Source organism: Eublepharis macularius, chromosome 10, assembly GCF_028583425.1.
Source record: "Eublepharis macularius isolate TG4126 chromosome 10, MPM_Emac_v1.0, whole genome shotgun sequence".
NCBI lineage: Eukaryota > Metazoa > Chordata > Lepidosauria > Squamata > Eublepharidae > Eublepharis > Eublepharis macularius.
In genome coordinates, this window is record NC_072799.1 from 63352410 (window position 1) to 63368544 (window position 16135).

Genomic DNA, 16135 nt, shown 5'->3' on the forward strand with positions numbered 1-16135 from the left:
GGGGATAAATCATCTTTCCCTTAGCTCCAAGCACTTCAATGCGTACATACACAGGTGGATCTGGCCAGAAGAAGACAAAAGGTTCAGCAGCTAACACCCAGGGCTTTTTTTCAGCTGGAACGTGGTGGAACAGAGTTCCAGAACCTCTTGAAAATGGTCACATGGCTGGTGGCCCCGCTCCCTGATTCCCAGACAGTTTAGATTTCCCTCTGCGCCACCAAGCGGCACAGAGGGCAATCTGAACTCCCCTCTGTCTGGAGATCAGGGGGCAGGGCCACCAGCCATGTGATCATTTTCTCCGAGGGCAACCCACTGAGTTCCACCACCTCTTCTCCCAGAAAAAAGCCCTGCTAACAATGGGGAAAGCTCAAACCTGGAGAATTAAGTAATGGGTGATTCTTGAATGCTGCAACTCCAAGAGTAAACAGCCTATACTAATAACAACCACCATACAGGGTATGTTTAGAGGTTAGGGTTAGAGGACTGTGTGATATCACCTTTTTAAAAATCTTTGCTCTATTAAATGATTTTAACAATCACATGCACTCTCAGCTTCTTTATTACATTTCTTTATATTTTGAATGCTGAGTGTTAAGCTCCATTTAGACGTTAAGCTCCATTTAGACATGTTTTCCAAAAAAGGGGAAGGGTCAGTGGTTGATTGCTTCATCCCGGAATAATACCCAGAGAGAACTTGGTGACCCTAGGAGTAAGGAAAGGCAGCACCTCATCAGGCAGAGACCCAGGACAGCAGCAGATCTTTCTGAAATCTCCCCAGTGGGGGCCCAAACTGGCTTACAACATTCTCTCCTCCTCCAACCCGGTGAGATCGGTTAGACTAAGAAGGTCACGCACAAGGTCACTCAGCAAGCGTCCACAGCAGAATGGGGATTTGAACCTGGGTCTCCCAGATCCTAGCCCAACACTCTAACCACTATGCCATGTTAGTTCTCTTTAATTTTAATTTGTAGTTTGTTTCTTGTTTGCCATAAGGAAGGAAACTAATAGAAGATAACTCAAGTTCATTCACACCTAGGAGAAACAAAGGATTTTTTTTACACTTCCCATAAATGAACATATTGTAATCAATTAAAGAAATTGAACGAGATGCATAAAATAAATGCCAAGCTAGTATAACAAAACCATCTAAATTCAGATATTTCAAAACAAGTAAGTACAACATTTAACACATATTTATGCATCTTAAATTTTCCCTTTCTGTTTCACCATGAATAAAGAGGACAGTCTAAGACAGAGCCTACTAAAACTATTTTAATAGGGGAGAATACTAATTAACAGACTTAAGAGCGCAATGATATCCAGAGTTACGTTGGACAAAAATGACTGAAATCAGTGGGCTAAAACTGAAGTCGCTCTGTTTAGGATTGCACTGTAAATGTTCTAGGCTAGTGCTCAAATCCACAGAATAAATCCAAAGCTGAATGCGTAGATCAGATTTCAAGGGTAATATGAAGCCATTTTGGAAGTTTGAATCAATTGTATTTGTTTGTGAAGACTTTATTATTTAATTATTTATCTATTTATTTATTTAAACATTTTTACCCACCCTTCCTTTATAATAGTAGATTAAAAACATTTACAGTTAAAACAAAAATAAAATAACAACCCGCAAATCCCTCCCACCTTAAAAGATGCCTGCCATTCGAACTCCCTCAGAAGCCCTGGCAAACAGATGGGCCTTGAAGGTCTCCAAGGTGGGGGCTCTCCTCATCTCTTCAAGAAACCCATTCCTCAGAGCAGGAGCCACAATGGGAAAGAACCAACCTCTAATCGAGGCCAGATGGGCCCTCCTTGGAAGAATCACCAACAGATGGCTGCCTGAAGACCACAGTTGGCACACAGGGACGTATGGAAGGAGACTGTCCTTCAAATATGGAGTTTTTAAAGAGCTTTAAAGTTCACAGGCAGCACATTGAACTGAGCTCAAAAACATTAGCAAGCAGGCAGCATATGTTCCCAGCAGCTAGCCCCTGACGATAGTTGGGTTGCTACATCCTGGACCAGTTATAGTTTTGGGGTTGTTTTTAAGGGCAGCCCCACATATACAGCACTGCAGTAATCTAACCATGAGGTTACAGAAGCATGGATTAGCGTGGCCAGATCAGCTGAGTCTAGGTAACAGGACAGTTGGTGACCAAATGCAGCTAATAGAAGGTATTCCCGGCTACTATGTTAACCTACTTTTCAAACAGCAAAGTTAAGTCCACGACCACTCTCAAACTCTTAACCTACACTGAAAAAACCCACTTCGCTCCATCTATTACAAGTGGATTCAATCCCTCTATAATATCAAACTTCCTGACGAGTGTCACCTCTGTCCTATCTGAATTCAGCTTCAGCTCATTCTGCTTCAACCACCTGCTCACAGCCTCAAAGCACTAGTTCAGAACCAGGAATGATGCATCTAGGTAACGAAATTTAGAGCTGGGTGTCATCTGCATATTAATGGCACCCAACCCCAAAGGTCCAGACAATCTCATTCAGCAGCCTCATATATATATTAAAGAGCATGAGTGAGAGAACAAAACTCCACGGCACTCCACAAGATATCCCATCTCCAGTGGAGGAGACCTTTTATGTTTGGTCAGAGAGAAAAGAGCAAGACCACTGAACATCAACTCCATATTCAACTGGTGGATGAGAATGGAATGGTCAACTGTGTCAAGGGCCACTGAAAGATCTTGCAGTATCAACAGGGAAAACTGAACCCTGTTCAACTTTAAATGGAGATCATCAACCAATGCAACTATTTCTAACAGAATCTGAAAATCATTAAAGAAACTTAGCTCCATTAAATGATACGTATTTTTAAACAGTGTGTTTACTCAGAGTAAACATTGAATAGAATGAGTTTGGCATGCCAAAAAGGATTCCGGATTTGTGATTGTTGAGCAGCTTCCCTACCTCCCCATCCACCTCTGGATACAGAGAAAACAGCTTGGGAAACTGAGACAACATTCAAAAGCAGCCTGAGACACAACAGGAAAGCCCGTTGTTACAAGGGGGCAAAAGAATCCCACAAAATGCTTGAAATAGCATTTTGCACTGTGACCATTTAAAAAGGAAAAACAAATGTATTCCTTCAAGTCTAGACTTCTATAAAATCACAAAACAAACCTAGAGCGTTAATGCTCAAGGTTTCTCTCTCATCGTTAACCCTGCTTTTAAAGCACACAGACACAAAGTTGGGGTACAGGAATATTGTTTCTGGCAACTGTTGAGCACAGTTCCACCGCCTGAGGTTAATAAATAAAGATGTAACATACTACTGAGTAAAATATTTTGGCTGCTGTGCTGCAGAGCATTTACACACGCTGATTATATTCTTACACTGTACAACTTCTTATACTGACTATCTGGCCAAAGGAGGCAATAAATAGCAGATTGATCCTGACGATACTGTGCACTGTGCACTGCAGCTCTTATATTTGCCAAAATGAGATTTTATTGATGCATCCAGTACACTGCCTTAGCTCATTATTGAAACTTAGCTGCCACACTACTATAAAGTGCGTGCCAAAAGAACTTAATCAGATCAGTGTTTCATACAAAATGACAAGGACAATCAGATTTATATCTGTTTTTTCACCAGAATGTAGCTTCTTTAAAATAAAAAAAAACAGTTATCTACCTTAATCCAATGGCTCTTAGTGAGCTTGACAAAGGCTTGTCAACTTCCAGGTGTGGACTGGAGTTTTCCTGGAATTACAACTGATCCCCAGATTACAGAGTTTCCATTCCCCTGGAGGAAACAGCAGCTTTGTGGGATGGATTCTCTGGCATCACATTCCTGCAGAGCTGAGCTCCTTCTACTCTTCAAACACCGCCCTACCCAGGACCCATGGCCAGATCTCCAGGAGTTTCCCAAGCTGGGGTTGGCCATCCTAGCATGGGAGATGATGCAGTGTGCAAACAACTTCTCACCCAAGATACAGTTTTGCACTTCTATGAAACTGGCTGCGCACGCAAAGGGATACAAATGGAAAGCTGTTCCCTTCTTAATAATAATAACAACAACAACAACATTTGATTTACATACCGCCCTTCAGGACAACTTAATGCCCACTCAGAGTGGTTACAAAGTACATCCTTATTATTCCCACAACAAAACACCCTGTGAGGTGGGTGGGGCTGAGAGAGCTCCAGAGAACCGTAACCAACCCAAGGTCACCCAGCTGGCTTCAAGTGGAGGAGTGAGGAATCAAACCCGGCTCTCCAGATTAGAGTCCCGCACTCTTAACCACTACACCAAACTGGATCTTTGAAGAGAGGCTCACTGATGAACATCTGAACACACAAGGTACTCTGAATTAAGAGCATGGCTTGTATATATTTCAGACTGATATTGTGGATGAAAGCAAATGCACAACAGAAATGCACTGATCCAGAGGAGTTAGCTGTGTTAGTCTGTAATAGCAAAATAGAAGAGTCCAGTAGCACCTTTAAGACTAACAATTACTGTAGCATAAGCTTTTGAGAACCACAGCTCTCTTTGTCAGAGGCGTCAGAAATGCACTGAAACATCTTGTTCCATTGTCTGTATGACACAATTCAAATGATGTCCCCCTAGGGTTGCTACCCTCCAGGTGCAGTCTGAAGATCTCCCAGAATTACAAGTGATTTCCAGATGACACAGATCAGTTCCCGTCGAGAGAAAAATGGATGCTTTGGAGGGTAGACTCCATGGCATTATACTTTGCTGAGGTCCCTCACCTCCCCAAACACTGCCTTCCTGAGGCTCCAGCCCCCAAATATCCAGGAACTTCCCAGCCCAGAATTGGCAACCCTGCATCCCCCAACTCATTGTTTAAATTCTCCTGAGTCTAAGAAATCATTCGTGGCATCACAAAAGAAGCTGAATAGGTGTCACGTGCATGCTCTCACATGTGTGGATCACAGACTTACACAATCAGTCTGCGCAATGCAAGATGCCACATGACTTCAGAAAAGGAGAAAATCATACTGTAACAATAGACCTTTGCTTTTTAAAAAAGATGTTGCATGTACCAAGCAGATGTGCATGTGGCTTTTATTTCTGCTCCCCCCCCATCACCAAATCTTCTTATACAAAAGGAAATTTACTAGGCAGGAGCCTGGAGCAGCAGGGAATACCAGACCAAGTAATAAAAATACGTAAAGGGCACAAATATATTAATACATGAGTTTCTTGGCCTACAGGGGTGCCACTTTTTAACTTCAGGTGCATAAAGAACTCAGTCAAAGTTTTAGATGAAAGCTGTAAGGTGCCTTTAATGCTACCACTTGTCCTTACAGAAGGCAACAGGTTCATGAAAATATTTCACTTTGGTAATAAGACTCCAATATTCCAGGGATCACAGAATAACAAACAACCAAACCGCTGGAGACAATGTCCCCAGCCCCGGAGCTGTGCAGCACAAGCCAAGGACTGAATCTCATGAGGTCTATTATGCAGGTCCTCGTGTCCCAGCTAAATCAATCAATCGGAGCATTCATATGCAGCAAATAGTTTCCTAGGATGTATCACAACCACCCATAATAAAATCATGAACAAACTGCCAAAACTATCCATCCAAACTGCCAATAACAAAAACCAAATATGAAAAAAAATCCCTGTTATTATAAACCTCCAGATTACCATTTGCAGAGCTGTTGAATGGATCAAGAATTCTAATGTAACGCTAATGGTCGAAAGTAGCAGCGGAAGACCATGAGTCTAAGAATTAATATTTTAGAACTCCATTGTAGTTGCGTGACATCCTTTTGTCTTAAATGATGATGATAGGCCTTATGACCTATCTGCAAATACCCTACAGATGGCTTTATATGTTTTTAAAAAATCTGTTTGGGCATTTCATAAATTGGGAGATTAGTAGAGGGGTAAAGATCCTTTCATCTTTGGATGATTTATTACAATCAAGCCTACAGCAGCAATGGTTGAATCATTATGTCACCCACAACAGAAGTTGCCAACTCCTATGACTTAGAGATTATTATTGCACAAGGGTGAACAGAAGCTGAGATCACAAAGAGCGTGCCAAACCTAATGCCTTTTAAAGGCCCATCCTGCCGTATGACAGTAAAGCAAATGAATGGACATTGGTTGCCATGGACTAGTTGGCAATGGGAAGAGTGAAGAACATTATTCAAAAACAAACTATGGCATTCAGATAACTTTATAGAGGAACGGGGCAACCAGTGAATAAATAAATATGCTTTGGATATATTCTGAGCCCACTTTTTATTCAGCCTAGAAAGCTGGAGACACTAAAAGAAGAAATGAATCATGATAGGATACTTGGGAGACTTCAGAGGCTAGAAGTGTTAGTATTTTCTTATCCTAGCAAGCTATTCTATCGAAGAGAATATCAACTTGCTTCCAAGTTGCCTTTGTTATGACTGGTTTCAATCTCTAGAGTTAATGTTGCATCATCTTACACAAAAACAAAATAATGACCTAACAGCCGTTCCACAGAGATTTATGGGAGTCTGCCTTCTTTGTTTAAGCAAGAGCCTTCCAAGGATTAGAAATAAAGAAAAAGATAGTCAGTACTGAGAAATGAGAGCAAGTGGTATAATGCAAGAAACAAAACTACAAGGCACCAAAAGAAATGTGTCCATCTATGGGGCCAGTGATTGATTTTTAAAGTTTTCTTTTTCAAATTTAAGCATGCAATTCCCCACTTTCACAAGGACCAGGTAGTCCTATGCACAAGAGGGTATGCTGAGGCGCTGCAGCCACATCCCACCTTGCCTCTTTTTTCTGTTATAATCGGGCTTTCCACATCACCTGTATGCTGCTGGTCAAAGGGCTTTAGGGGAACATGTCCTAAAAAACTGCATTGATTCTTCATTTACAGTCTACTTGTTTTCTAGGTAGGATTTAATTGGTAATCTCACTCTCTTGACTCACTGTTTTTACAAACAGCTGATCACATCCATGAAGCCCAAAATATACATATTTGTGCTATAACTTACTAAAGAAAGACTGTTGCAATCTGAAGAGAAACCAGAGTATACTATAACTTACTATACTGACCTCAAAACCATATTGGGTACAAACTAGAGATGGGCACGATCCCAAAAAAATTAACAATCCAGCTGATTGTGGATCGGCGCCGGCGACGATCCCGAATTAACAACCCGCACCGAGCATCTCCCGTTCCCAAGCCGTGGGTCGTGGATTGTGGAGGCCAAAGCATGGGTCCCATTCAGCAACACAGTTTGGCTGTCAGAGCTGCCTATCAGGGTTTGCAGGGATGAGATTGGAGTGCCCATGGCTACAGAACACCCCCTTCCCCCTCCCTCCCCGGGTGTCTTCTCCCAACTGGTGACTGCTTTGCTGCTCCGTAGTTGGAAGGAAGCCCTGCTGATCAAGGAAAGCTGGGCTTCCATTTGGGTTTCCAGGGCGACAGAAGGAGGGCAAACAGAGCTCAGGCATTCCCCTGGCTCTGTTGCCAGGGGAATAGATTGCTGGCGCCTGAGTGTCTGGATCCCCGATCCGAGCCCAGACGCCCCGATCCAGACCTCTCCCGATCGCTGGATCATTGTCAGTGGCCGATCATGATCCACCGGGTCACGATCGCGCGATCGCCATTATCGTGGGGGTTTTTTGTTCGTAATGCGGATCATGCCCATCTCTAGTACAAACATCTCATTGTTCTTTTATTTTTAAAAAATCACTAGAACTGCCATGTTAGCTCAGGCTGTCAAATCCAGTACTCAGTGCATCAGCGAGATTCATACAGAATAGTTTAGCAAATTGGAGAAGACTATATTGTGCAAAAAAGGATAACTAACCTTAAAGGAAAAAATTCTTCATAAATGAGGTCTGGGACAATCCTTGGGGCGTATTTTCTTTCCGACTTGTACTTTTTGGCAGAATGCAAAGAAAAGTGGCTCTAGAACTTTTTCTTGTTAAGACGTCAGCTGGACAGCAGTAAACAACTATTGCCAATTGCAGTTTGCTTTCTATAAACAAAAAGGCACCCCCCACACACCCCAGGAAAAACCAAGAAATGTATGCATTTTGCCAGTGGATGGTTTTTACCCTAATCCATGTAATGTACTGAGGTACAAAAACATCCCAGGAGTTCATTCATAGAACTCTGATCCAGGAAATCATTGTTAAGTGCTCTGTAGAGATAGAGCCCTTCATAACAACCTGGTGAACATTCTCCCTGCCTCACCACAGAGAAATATATTTGTAAAGTAGGAAAAACACCCCAAGTATCAAAAATGTTAGAAATTATTAATTGCATATGTTTTTAAATGTTTTCCTTTAAAAATCATGAACATTTGTATTAGTTGTCTTCTAATCATACTTTTTATTATTCACATAAAGAGAGAGCACACTTTTAAAAGCAACCATACTGATGTAAATTACTCAACAGTTATTTATTTATTTACTTTGAACATTTTTATGCTGACTTTCCACACAAATAAGAACCCCAAGTGATCCCCCTATGCAAAAAGGGAGGGGTGAATAGTTGCAAAAAACAAACAAACAAAAAACGACAGTCAAAGTGCCTTTCAAGCTCTAGATGATTTACTACTGTAAAAGACAATGATTTCTGCCTCCGTAAATAAAAACAGCTTTGTGAAAAGTTTTCTACCCCAAGATACATTGGAATTTATCTCTCAATTGGAAATTATACCTCAAATACAAAATCTGTAAGCTTTTTTACAATGTTGTTAAAGGTTTCTGTTGGACTCTCATTAGGCCAGGGCATTTTCAGTACCTATGGCACTTAATTGCCCAGCAGCCCTGTCACCCCATACTTTCAGGATCACGAACATCTCCACTTTGCCGAAAGGGTGCACTCTCTTGTCCTTCACAGTTCACAGTTCTTACTGAGAAGTCACCAAGCCTTAGTTTGTATATTAAGTGCTTCTAAACACAGACACCCTCAGTAATGAATAATTATAACTTTTTTCTGCCCACAAGTGTTTCTACTTTTACATAAATGTTTTAAAATGTTTAAAACCGTATTTTTGATTACTGTGCTCACAATTCAGTCCAGCTAAGTAATTGTTTTCAATGGAATCAAGTTGCAGTGAAGACTCACACAGTAAATTAAAGATTGTACTTAAAAGTACATTCTTATTTTTAAATGTGTCGCTTTTAAATTGAGCAGAATGTCTTTTTCAATGGGAGACGGGCAAATGGAAAGAAATGAATGGTACATTTTAGGGCACTTGTCCATTTACTTCCTTGGAGTTGGAAAAGCAGGTTGTACACCAAGTCAGGGCAATGGTCAATCTTGATCACATGTGTGGCACATGAACTCCTCGCCAGCATATCAGATTTTAATCCCACTTTTCCAAGATCTCATTCAGAGACATTTTCCACCCAGCTACTTGAAAACTCTTCACTGGAGACAAGCCCAGATTACAGTAACATTAGACGTACAGTTTGTCTATGAAATCTGTGCAATTGCTACAGATACTGAATGAACATAATATGGTAAACCATGAGCTCAAAAAACTCCCAAAGACCGTTCCTCTACTTATCTCCCTTTCCTCTGCAGCCTGTAAAGATTATATTTGCTTCATGTCCACTAGCAAAAGACAAAGACAGATCAACTCCCCCTCCTTCCTGGAGTACCCTGTGCTGTATGGGATATTGTCTATTACTGTTCTGACCTCTCAGCATCCACTTTGGATCCAGCAGGGTGCCAAAAACAAAATCTCACATGTAGAGATGTCTGTATCTACTAGGTCTCCACAAGCAATGGAGGATTTCCTCACACATTACCAAGTGGCCATCACATGCCCAATGATGAGTGTGAATCTGAACTTTTATATATGCCTATATAGTCTATGGAGCAAACACAACTTCCATTCAACAATTATTTTAATATTCACATTGTAAAGATAAATAGTATGATCTCAGCAGCTCAAATACTTGACTGACAGGAGAGTTTTGGAAGAGAACCTAACAAGGCAAGCATTTTTCATTATGAAACAAATGAGGTTCAGGGGAATCAGGTGAACTAGCTATGAATTCAATCAGTACAGAGGTGCTTAATGCATAAGAATTTCCTAACTTATCACTTCTACCAAAAAAACCCCATACATGCACCACTCACAACTACCATGGTAAACATACTATTCTATATTCAGATGTCCACTTCTGTAGACAATATATTTTGTGAAAAGAGCTGCTGAGAATCACACACAGAAGATGCCAAAAATTCAGTCATGTGTGCAGAGATGCCTGCAACCAATGACTCAACTCACAATTTGAGGGGTTCCCAAGAATTTCCCCATTCATAAGACCTTTTGTATAAACTATAGTAGGGAGGGTGATCAAAATGACAAAGAATTCAGTATGTGCAAATCCCGTGAAGCAAAAGGAAAGTCCTGAATATGTAAGAATTCTGTGCATGCATCACACACAATCCCTGGATGAGTACAACTGAGAGAAATTCTGTATCTCTGCAGCAGACATGCATGATTGCAGTAGGGTCCTCTTTGAAACCCACTTGTGTATAAAGATGCTGGTATGCCAGCCACAGTTCTAGAGGAAACTAGGTAATCAGGGTCCACAAACTTTGCCTTGGCTTGGCTTACAACAAACTGTTATTTCTGTTTGACACCAAAACCTTCTTCTCTCGAATCCTCTTCATACGTCAGATGACTGTGTGAGAGGACGGGTCATCTCTTTCATGTGAGGTTTTTACAAAAGGCATAAACATCATACATCTCTGCTGCTTCCCCACAACCTCTACAATTCACAGAGAACTTGAGGAAGGAGTGTCACAAGATGGTTAAAGGATCTGTGGCTGGAACTTGGGCATACCTGAATCAATTACATCAGACAGACAGACAGACAGACAGACAGACAGACAGACTGACTGACTGACTGACTGACTGACTGACTGACTGACTTTATGGCCTAAGTCAAATAAAACCTGCTATACAAAATGTGAAGTTGCCAAAACAGTGCAGATAACTGTAGGATAAAGCTGTCAGGAGTCCAGCATAGAACCACCCGGGCAAAGCTGGGTCAAGATCAGCTGAGCTATGCAAATGAACTTTAACTCATTTCAAGCAATCAGAGCACTTTGCCAGCTTGGATTCAAACTTCACTCTTTAAACATAGTAAACCAATTTATTCAGCCAAGAAGGCATCATGTTTCTAATATGATATGGTAAAATATGGTTGGGACAACAGAATGAAACAGAATTGTTTATTTTATGTACCAATGAAATATTTCAAACATATTTGTTGTAAACAAGTCCAGAGATACAAATCCAGCAATGTCGAAAACGTGATACTCAGTGGCATGAAATCTGTACATAATAACTCATGGGAGATGCACAATTCCATATTAAACAGGGAAAATGTAACTAAAATGTGTGACAAGGGCCACAGTCCTAAGCAAACTAGCTGTGAATGTCATAAATAGCAAGATTATGTAATTTAGAAAATGTGTTCCAAACGATGTGATATGGGTGAAACAGAAGTTGTTTTCATGCCATTGTATATTCTTACGTCACAGTCATCACTTGATAGTGCAGCCATCAAGTGAAAGCACCTGCATGTGTTAACCAGCACTCAGTCAGGCCTCATATCGGCAGAAAAACAGTTCTTGATTTTCTCTTCTCAGCTGCCCTTACAGTACTAAGTTTGCCAGAACTTTTCCAAAATCCCAAGAAAGACAAACCAGATTTAAAGACGCCTCCACTCCATGCTGCCGTCATTAATGAATGTCTGGTTTTTTGTCCTATATACATAAAAATGTTAACTGGGAACAGATTTTGTTTAACAATGCACTCTTTTATAACTTGTAATTCCACAAGAATAATATGTCTGTTGTAACTTCTTAACAAGTGCAACAACAGAATGCATGTCTGGGCATGAATTTGGTATTAGGTTTATCAGACATTTGACTGGGTAAATATAATTTTCATTAGACAGTAGATAGCTATGTACTTTAGAGCTGTGACACGGTTTTATTAATTACAATGTACTCAAGTCTGTTGGGAGAAGAAGAGTTCGCTGTTCTGAATGTACAAGTTTCCTGATCAGACCCGCAGGAAGAAAAACAGGCTTGCTTCCCAGAAATGTTTGCTTCCACAGTAATACTAGAACAGCCGTGCAGAAGAGAATTCAAGTTTTTAAAGTATTCACATGATACTAATGGTTAGTTCATACATAGAGTAGCGGTAGCATTTTCCTCCGCATGATCGCCTCACAGCCATGCAAAGATAGTTCTTAGTGAATCTAACATACTAAGTTACATGTCCAGTTATTCCAAGTCACATCACCTTCCAATATGCTGTACATCTGGTTTTCACAGGTCTCGTTGCTTTTATGCCACTGCTTCATTATATACCATGTTATATATCATGCACCATTTTAATGCCATTCATAGGGAACTGATGCAAAAATAGGAATCAGTTTTAATGGAAACATCCCACAGATAGGGGGAAAGGACAGTCACAGTCCCCTTCCCCCTGAATGTGGAGGAACCATAAAAGGAACTTCCAACTTTGGACTAAAACCAGAGTCGTCACACATTTGGAAACACTACCATGCATACGTTCCTTTTATTTAAAAGGTCACAGCTGGCCCAGACAGGCTCTACTCTTAGGCAGGGTTACGAAGCTGGCCCCAGGCAGCAGATTTTAGAATATCATTAAAGAGCAGAGTGTTGTAAATAATTTTATTATTGTTTATCACTAAGAAGGGTGCTTCTTGGATTTTCTGTCTCAGGCACCGAACTGTCTCAGGCCCTCTGTGCAGATGGAATCAAGGAAAAAGATGTATAGGGTATGATTCAATACATCAGATTCAAAACTGCGGAATCTAGATTAGACTGATATCTGTGCAAGTTCCTCTGAAAAACAGTCCCACAACAATTCAGTGCATCTTTAAAAAAACAGAACAAAGCCAATGGTAATGAGAGACAAAAAGGACAATCTTGCCATGGATTTCTGTGTTGTCTGTCTGAATTAATTACAGTCCCTACTATGGCACCATTTACACCAGCTTTCTCTATGGGTGAACTTGAGGCAGATGGTGATTAACTTTTGATGTAATTTTGTTAAAATACCTTCTGTTCATTTTTTGAGTTGGACATGTGTATGCTTGGAACACAGAGCATTTTTAAAAAGTTGATACAAGCATTAAAAATAGTCACAGTGTGTATATTATGGTTCACACAATTCTCAAAAGTTAACCATGAGATAAATCATGTTTGCAAACGCAGGCCCTCTTCATGTCTACATTGGCACTGCAAGGTAACTATTTCCTGTACTTTCCTGCATTTCTAGGAAATTATAGTTTTATTCAGGTTTTTGAAAACAAAAATCCTTACCATTTATATTCCTCCTTCACACCCATTCTGAGTAGGATAGATTTATAAGCAGTTCTAGTTGAAAGTAAGTCCTATTTTAGATAATGGGGCTTACTTCTAGGAAAGTGTTCTTAGGATTGCAACAATATGAAAATATGTGGAAACCTGAAAACTTACCTGTTCCCAGAAGTTAGTTAGACAGAGCATACATATCTCTCCACTGGCTTTCCATCACTTACCAGGCTCAGTTCAAGGTCATGACTACCATCTTCAGAGCCCTTCATGGCCTTAGCCCCTCATACCTGTCTGACCGCCTCTCCCCCTATGTCCCACCGTGGCAGCTTCACTCATCTGGACAGGTCCTTCTGCAGATAGTGCCCTGCAGCTGGGCAAAATCAACAGCTGCCCACACACATGTTTTCTCTGTGTTGGCCCCCACCTTATGAAATGGCCTGCCTGAGGATGTCAGGAAAGCTCCTGCTCTCCTGGCTTTCTGCAAACTCTACAAGACTGAATTATTCGGGAGGGCTTCCTACCTAGATTATAGGGCTGTGTTGTAAGAAGTAGCTCAGAGAGATGCATTGGTAGGGACAGGGACTATAGAATATGTTACTGGGTTCTGTCTGCTGATGTAGATATGTGCCTACCATGGAGTTTCCATGTTGCTAAACATGCTATGTAAACTAGTTACGTTTTGTTTCAGAAATACTTCATCTCTGTACTCAGCTTTATGTTTGTTTTCAATTTTTCTGCTACCATATCCTATTGTATCTGCTTCACTGACTGTCCTAACTTGTTCTTTATTGTACTTTCTCATAGAATATCCAAGCTGTTGATTATATTGTAGTTCACTTGCACGGTGTAATCCACCTTGGATTTCAGTGAGAAAGGCAGACTATAAATAAATACGTACGCACATACATACATAAATGGAAAAGTTGTTATTGTGAGGAGGAGCTTCCCATGCTGAGGTTTTAATATTAATCAAACATAAGCCAGGAAGTTCAAATTCAAAAACTTTCCCCACTGATTAACCAGCTGTTAATTTTATTTCCAATTGTTTCCAAATTGCTAACTGTATTATTACTGAAGCAGATGTTTATGATTAACACCAACTTCAACTTTAAATACCGAGCATGATAGCAAAGGGTTGTCATGTTGCTATGGCACATTAAGTCCTACGTAGCTGCTGAATTCTTTCGTGAAACTTTTTTCACAGATTAACATTTGTAAGAGAGCTGTCTGAACATGGAATCATGCAAATATTCTTGGTATCTGTATCATACCTTGTGGTCCAGATTATCCAAGAAATTTATCTTCCCCAATACGCTACTTAGTGACAATGTATTGCCTACCTTACTGAGTAAAAGCAAACCCAATTCATTATAATCATGTCCCTCTTTAAATGGCCACAAAAATCTACACTCTGCTCATTTTGGAATCAGCGCTCAGCTCAGCTAGGAAATATCTCAGCTTCTCTTTTAAGGAAAAAAACCAGTCTGACAACTCAGAGAAGCTGCCTGCTTTCAACAGCAAACCCTTGAACAGAGAAGAGCATTTTGCATGGCTTGCAAAAGGCTAAACACACTGATAAAAAGGTGAAATGTTGAGTTGCTCAGTTTCCTTCAATTACTGAAAGCAGAGGCCCCATAATATAACATCATACTGTATCATTAAGTCAGAGCTTCACATTTGCATCTGCTGCAAGCAGCAAGGAAGGCCTGGCATTGAAACAGGATCAGTAATGGAACCAACTACTCTGAACTTTCAATCCTTGAAACTGACCTTGGGAAAGGAGGGGCAAGCCCTTAAAAACCGGAGTTTCACAAGTTTCATGTCCCAAGGATCTCTATCATCTACATCATCATCAATAACCTCTAAGCATCACTATTGATCTCTCTTTCTCTCTCTCTCTCTCTCACACACACACACCCCAGCAGGGCACATCAGGCGTTCCCTTCACAAATCCTCTCTAATTCCTGCTTTGCTCACTGCTTCCCAGACTGACCTTACGTACTCCCTTCCCCTTCCCCCCTCACATGCGGGAATCAATTAGAGATTTACTCCCCCCCCCCACATGCTGCCCTTTTTTTTTGCACAAAAATCTTTAATACGTTTGAATTAAAATCCATAACAAAATCTCACTCTGTCTCAACACTTCATTATACAATGAAACATTTTAGAAGACCAGGGCGGCGGGAGGGGGCTTTGTACAAACAGGCACCCTCTCCTCGGCCTCATACAACTCTGTGTGTGTCTCTGTCTCTGTCTCTGTCTCTGTCTCTCTCTCTCTCTCTCTCTCTCAGGCGCTCTTCATTCTGCATTCATCTCTTGTTTACAAAGCCCATTATGATCTCGAAAGCCGCTGAAATCTTTCTTAAGCGCTTCCGATGAATCCGCGAGCGAACACGCTCCCAACTTTCCACTCCCCTTCCTCGGCTTCCCCGAACTCTCTCCAGCACCTCCCTGGAAAGCAAACGACGCTGAACGGCCCCCATCCAACCCCACTTCCCCTTCTCTTCCTTACCTGCTTTAACGGCCACCGAAGTCACCAGGGAGAAAGCGCTCTGCCCTCTTTCTCTCCCGTGCCTATTTAACAAGCGCGTTCCCTTTCGGAAAAATGTTCCCCTCCGAGAGCAAAAAATAAAATAAAATGTCAAGCGTTGGGAAGGGAAGGGGAAGGAAGCCGAGAGTCCGGGCGAAAACTCCGAAGAAATTCCCAGGGGCGCGCAGAGCGGGGCGCAGCGGAGAGACCTCGCCGCCGTCCGAGTCGCTCCTCGGCCAAGTTGCTTCTGGGTGGCGCGGCGGGAGGAGGCGGCGCCGCTCTC

General features: G+C 41.3%; 1 protein-coding gene across 1 annotated transcript in view; it reads right to left on the minus strand.

Annotated features, from left to right (window-relative positions):
• The window catches only part of FSTL5 (follistatin like 5), a 578210-nt gene extending 562295 nt beyond the window's left edge, over positions 1-15915 (minus strand). The window contains exon 1 of the mRNA XM_054990327.1: positions 15835-15915. The gene's annotated coding sequence lies outside the window, so the exon portion shown is untranslated. The remainder of the gene's footprint in view (positions 1-15834) is intronic.
• Positions 15916-16135: the final 220 nt, after the last annotated feature.